The following is a 6,987-nucleotide window of genomic DNA, read 5'->3' on the forward strand; positions in this document are numbered from 1 at the left end:
CGAGTTTAAGGCTGCCTCACTGCCGCGCAGCCCGTTCGTGGTGTGATACGCACCACACTAAGTATAATATCTAATGTGTCTTATTATANTTACAATTTGCTTCATAAAAGAACACGTCAGATTGTCGAAAAGACATTTGGTATTTGGAAGCGCAGATTTCCATGTCTATCTAGAGGATTGACTAATAAGTTAATTTGTTCAACTACTATTGTAGTCGCTACTGCTGTACTACATAATCTTTCGTTAATTTTTAATAATATATTACCGGAAGAAGAATTACCGGAAAGCATTGAAATGGAAGAAATGCTAATTGATGAGCCACATTTGCAGCCAGGCGAAGATTTTGCAGCGCTCATTGAAAGATTATTTAGATAACTTTTATTATATTCTCATATTTTATTATTCAATATTATATAATATATGTACTATATTATTCTATAATAAACTATATTAACATATATGCACTCTTTATATATGACTCTGTATACAATGCACTTTTTAACTTGCAACAAATAAAATAATAATTTAAACGCATTAAACAACATTAAACTTTATAAGTACAAAACAAACTTAAAGATATCTTATGCTTTGGGTTTAGTTCAGTCATATTCTCTCGTGAACACATTTTTTTTATGCTTTGGTATTAGTCATTCTCTTATAAACGCATGTATTTTTCCTTTTCTGTTTTAAGTTCTAATTCAGCTAGTTCGGCTTTCGCAGTAGCTGTTCGAATTTCCAAAGCATATAATTCAGTATGAAAGTTTCTTTTATTATGATCATTTTGTTTTCATAAGCTTTTCGTAAGTCTGCCATTTCTCTTTCATTTTCCATTATTATTTTTATTCTTTCAATTTTTACAGCATTTTCGTCGTTATCAAGAGTTTCTAACGCATTTTTCTGTATTTTTGTTGGTTTTCTAGTTTGCACATTAATGTTATCCAAAGCCTTCTTTTTCACAGAATTCACTGTAAACACAATAGTATTTAATTATTTAATTAATATAAGAAAATGTTGTTTTACATTAATTTCGTTACCTTTATTTAAAAAGTCATATTTTTCATTTTCTTTGTCTGTTTTTTCGGTTATTGTATCTAAAAATTGATCAAAATGAATAACTATCTTATTCTGTCGTAAAGAAAAATAAATATTTCCTATTCTATTTTATAGTGAATTTGGTTACTTGTACACTGCACTGGTGCATATTAAACAGGTGTTTTATATATTTTTGTGCATGACATACTAAATTTTTTTAATTTTAATTTATTTCAATCTTACATACTTTCTTGTATTTCAATTATTTTGTCATTTACTTTATTATTATTATCCTTATTATTATTATTTGTATATAATATATTTTTATATAATATAGTGCCTGTATCATCTTGTAAAATATTTAAAATATTTTTACTTTTTTCTGAAACATAAAACATGAATCTATAATAAATACATTAAAATTGATACAATTTTATTTATCAAATACTGTTTTTGATTATATAAATTACATTAATTAAATAATGAAAAAGTTGTAAGTATGCCTTTTATATCTATTTTCTTATGTTTACTAAAATATTTTCAAAACTATATACCATCAACTTCGTTTTTTGTCATATTTGATGTAAAAATAACAGGTGCTGTTGTCATAAGATGTGGTGATATTGTGGCTACATCAGGATCTAAATTTATGTTTGGAGGTGGTGGACTACCACCAGTTGCCAAACGAGCCTGTTTTTCTTTTGTTAATATATCTCTTTGAGTCTGTTTGAGATTTGTCCACAACATTTTTAGTTGTTAATGTGTACGCTTAAAAAGGAAACACATTAATATCTTTACTAGATAAATATACAATTCAAACTCTAACCTCTTTTTACTATTTACCTCTTGTGAAATCATTGAAGATTCGTTATATCGTTTGCAAATTTTGTTTCACGCAATTTCTTTATCATGAAGAGTTGAAGTATCACTTTTCTTTAGTTCAATGATATGTTTAAAATCATTTAATATTTCTAAGAAAATTTTTCTTTTCAATACTGTATAATGCTTGTTTTTAGACATTTTTGAAATGTTAATGTTACAATATTTAGTATATTGTACAAATAAATACAAATAGTTCTTTACACCAAACAAAATTTTTCAAACAAGTTATTTTCAATCACTTCAACAAATCATTAATTGCACGTTTTATATAGATATTCGTCTGTACTCTTTTGTGATTATGCTGGTGATTTATTGGATTCAAAAGAAAGAATTACTTTCATTGGTTGCTTGTAAATGTGAGAGGTGACCTCGGGTTCAGACGATAAAATTAAATTTGTGGAGATCGGCAATTAGAACCAGGATGCAGGATGTAATGCAGAATAAATTGTACCAAATGTTATTTGAAACATTTCAACACTGTATTTGTGTCACCTTTAGTCAGATTATAAAACTGTGCATTTGAAAAAGTTGTAATGCAATTTCTTTTTTACAATACATTTGAGGTACAGATTAAAACAATGAAGTACTTACAATGGTAACGACAAACTTTGAGTATGGGTGACATCCGAGATGATCGTAAAACTTTAAGACAAAATGATTATGACTATCATGTGCGAAGGAGACAGTTGAACTGAGTAACGACAAACAAGTTGAGGATCAAGTGTGGAAAGTCAAATGACTTTGTGTATTATTGGTAGGTACGTTTTGTCTAACAGTTCCGTATCTTGCATTATATTTAAGGTAGTATTCTGCATTTTGATGTGTAACATCTCGGATGTCAATTGCTTGTAATAATTTATTTTTTTGTCTAATATTTTAACTGAATTCCAGTCAAAATCATGTCCGGTATTGTGACTATGTTCTGCTAATACTGAAGCTTCATATTTGTTCTTTTTTACATTATTCATGTGTTCACGAACTCTAGTATTTAATTGTCTCTTGTTTTGTCCTATGTGCGTCACATGATTTACAACTAATCGCATAAACAACATTCGTGTGTTTGTCCTTGAGAATCGGATCCTTGTGTGTTTTAATATATTTACTTAGTTAAAAAAGATTTCTAAAAGACAAGCGGTCTTGGATGCCAGTCAAGAATTAATTTAACTGGTATGTGCTTTTTGATGTATAAGGGATACTAAAATATTGTTTTATACTATTGTTTGGAGACTCTGTGCCATTACTAATATCTTTATTGAATTTGTTGAGTTTTGTATTGAAGAGAGATTTTATTCTTTTGTTTATGGTATTAAAAATTAGTTCTAATAGATATTGATTTTGTATTAGAATTTCAATGACTATTTGTAGATTTTTTTGATGAAATATTGGATCAGATAATAGTATAGCTCTGTCCACCAAACTTATAACGGTACCAATCTTCTGACACAAAGGGTTCTGAGAAAGAAAATGTAGGTAACAACCCGAAAATGTTGGCTTGTGATACCAATCACATGTCAACGTGTTGTTTTTGTTAATAATATGTACATCCAGAAAACTGATACTATCATCTGTCTGCAATTCATGTGTGAACTGCATTCTTTCATGGATCGAATTGAAAGTATTAAGAGTGTGTAATATTTCACTATCAGGAATCGCAAGTAATATATCGTCTACATAACGGTAATATAATGGTAATCTAAAAGTTAGTAAGTTTAAAGCTTGTAATTCAAGGTCTTGCATAGCAATATCGGCTATAATGGGTGACAATGGGGAACCCATCGGTGTACCGAATGTTTGTTTGTAGATTTTTTGGTTGAACGTAAAGTATGTAGAGGATAAAACAAACTCCAGTGCTAACATAAACTCAACTTTTTTAATTGTTGTATGTAGACATAAGTATTTCCATCTCTTTGCAACACCGTCTAATGCTACATTGATAGGTACATTCGTAAACAGCGACACAACATCAAATGAACATAGAGCGTGATTGCTTGGCATATTAAAATCTGATAATGTATTAAAAAGGTGAAAGCTATTTATAACCGAAAACGGTGAGTTTGGAATGTTCTTATAGATGGTTTCATGTAAATATGTAGCTAAATGATGAAGAGGACTATCAATTGTTGATACAATGATTCTATATGGGCAATTCTCTTTATGAGTTTTGGGTATTCCGTATGCTCTTGGTAACATAGGATCACTGTTGATTAGCGGATATTTTTTGTGTTGGCTAATAAAGCCTTTAGTTACCCACCGATTGAGAAGTTCTTTTAGTTTGCTATTGATTTTATTAATGGGGTTTTTATTGATTATAATATATGTACTTATTTTTGTCATTCAACATTGTGCTAACTTTTAAAATGTAATCATTTTTAAGACTTGCTACTGTGGAATTGCCTTTGTCTGCTCTGGTAAATATGACATTAGGATTATCTGTAATGAATCTAGAGACTGCTTTAGATCTTGTTAATAAGTTCTTATCTATGTCTGTCAGCTGATTGTTATCATTAATGAGGTCATTCAAGCAGTTAGATATATGATTTCTTATGTTAATTTTAGTGGTTGTGTTAAATTTACGGATGTTGCGTTCGACATCTTTTATAGTTTCAATTATTACTTTATTTTTGTTATGTGTAATAGGTAGTGAAAATCTATCTCCAAGTTGGAGATTATCAGTAATTCTGTTTTGTTTGTTGGAATGGATAAACCCGGTAGATTGATAAACCATTTATTGTTTAATGACAATATAGCAGGTTCATTTTGTTCAAAATCTGTAGGTTTAATTTAGTGGGGTTAGTTTAGGTCAGCAGCAATGGTGGATAGCAGCAATGGTGATAGCAGCAAAAGGATGGCGGCCGAGGTGTGGTTCTTTTAGTGAAGATTGATGTTCCCAAAAATTAGGTTTTATTCCGAAGGTATTTACATGCTATTTACAAAGTATACTTGGCTCTGACAAGAGCCGGTTTAATAATATTATAATTGGATGTGCCAGATTTCTTTGTTGGGTTCTGCGATGCCGTGATCGATCTCGTCTGCTGCGGGAGTGAGCTCTCCTGGTGTTGGGCGATCGATGTCTGGAACGGCTTCTCTCTTTATGCTGCCGCTTCTTCTCCGGTTTACGCTGCGGAATGAATTCGCCGGTGATCTCAGTCTGTACTGCTGTGGAGATAGTTTTCCGTGGCGATCGTTCCCATTCACTGTCGCTCGACTGCGTGGACTGATCCTTATATACCAGTCGTTCTCTCTGCACCCCTCTATATACGCGAGGTGGGGGAAGTGTCTGCATCGATTTGTAAATCCTTTGGCGTGGAGGAGAAGATATTGGTGAGATAAGCGGAAGAAGAACCAGACTGTCTCTAGGTGATGTGTATCTCCGGACCCTGATGTCCCACTATGCCAGCAGGGCCCTAGGAGGCCGCGTTCGCCGAAGCGAGGGTATGTTGTGAGGTCGGAGTATCCACGATCGGAACGATTCTTCTATTGGTCCAGTGGATTCCGCTTTCTGATTGGTCGCCTCTGGTTCTGCTATTCCATGTGGTTCCGAGATGAAGACCGCTCCGAGGTGTACCCCTGGGGATCGTGAAGGCGTTGGTCTAGTGATCCGAACCGCTGGAGCGTAGCTGGGTGCTTCGGGATGATTGCTGCTGGTCTTCTGCTTCGGTGCCGCTCACTGTACGGCGATAGATATGCGCCGAGCGGGTCCATATATGTAGACACCGCGGCAATAGGTACTTCCGCGCGACATTCGCGGTCATGCACTACGTAGCGGCGGCGCGCGAAACTGTGCGTCCTGCCGTACGTAACTTTTATTTTTCTAGTGGTGGTTTTTCTAACCGCCACATTTAATATTACTTGTTAAGGTATTAATATTTTGCTGGTCGGGTTCTAATTTAAATTCGTATTGTTAATGTAGTGTTTTATCCACAAACAACTTGTTTGTTGGTACTCAGTTCAACTGTCTCCTTCGCACATGACAATCATAATCATTTTGTCTTAAAGTTTTACGATCATCTCGGATGTCACCCATACTCAAAGTTTGTCGTTACCATTGTAAGTACTTCATTGTTTTAATCTGTACCTCAAATGTATTGTAAAAAAGAAATTGCATCACACCTTTTTCAAATACACAGTTTTATAATCTGACTGAAGATGACACAAATACAGTGTTGAAACGTTTCAAATTACATTTGGTACAATTTATTCTGCATTACATCCTGCATCCTGGTTTTAATTGCCGATCTTTACAAGTTTGATTTCATTGGTTGATCTAATAGAAATAATACAAAAATAGCCAAATGCTTAATAAGTATCATCTTGAGCACATCTTCGCGAAGACGGTCTCAAATAGAATAAGAATCCCTTAAAAATATTTAAACTAAAGGCCGATACGAGCATAAAATACAGGATGGTCGTGTATAATAAGTTGTCTTTATTCAATAAATATAGACGTTTTGGTCACACAATTTTGACCTTCTTCAGTATGAAAATTAAGTCTAACAAGAGAAAAAAAAATTTTTACAATCAATAAAAAAAGCGCAAATCAAATATCACAGAAAAATAAAAAATAATATATAAAACTCACTTAATTAAAAAAGAAAAAATATTTTAGTACACTACGTCACCAACAGATAGATGAAATAATGTTGATGACTTACAACGATATACTGTGTACTGGCAAGAAAACATAAACAAGCCAAATATAAATAGACATCCCCACTATTAAATCCAAATATACAAAGGTTCGCAATAAGTCGAAAAACATGTTTACAAAATATGTACAGAAGTAAAGTTCTAAACTTTCGATTTATACAATTCTAAAAAGGGAAAGTAAGGTTTTAGCTTGTCTGTGTCCGACATTACATTTATTGGATTTTCTTGTAACTTGATGTGGAGCATTTCTGAAACTGATCTCTTATAAAAAAATTTTTGGTAATTATGCAGTTATACGGACTATTTTCCGATCTCAACAATTTTGACATATGTTATCAAGGTCACCTCCCTGAATAATAATATGAAGGTTTTATCCGTCGCTCATTGTTTATAAAAAACTTATGAACAAAAAAAGTTTCATGAATA

At 32.5% G+C, this 6,987-nt stretch overlaps 1 pseudogene; it reads left to right on the top strand.

The window, feature by feature from the left end:
* The window catches only part of LOC109861132, a 3,354-nt pseudogene extending 2,979 nt beyond the window's left edge, over positions 1-375 (top strand).
* The last annotated feature ends 6,612 nt before the right edge of the window (positions 376-6,987 follow it).

The sequence above is a fragment of the Pseudomyrmex gracilis genome, unplaced genomic scaffold (genome assembly GCF_002006095.1).
Source record: "Pseudomyrmex gracilis isolate BER0280 unplaced genomic scaffold, ASM200609v1 scaffold_594, whole genome shotgun sequence".
Classification (NCBI taxonomy): Eukaryota; Metazoa; Arthropoda; class Insecta; order Hymenoptera; family Formicidae; genus Pseudomyrmex; species Pseudomyrmex gracilis.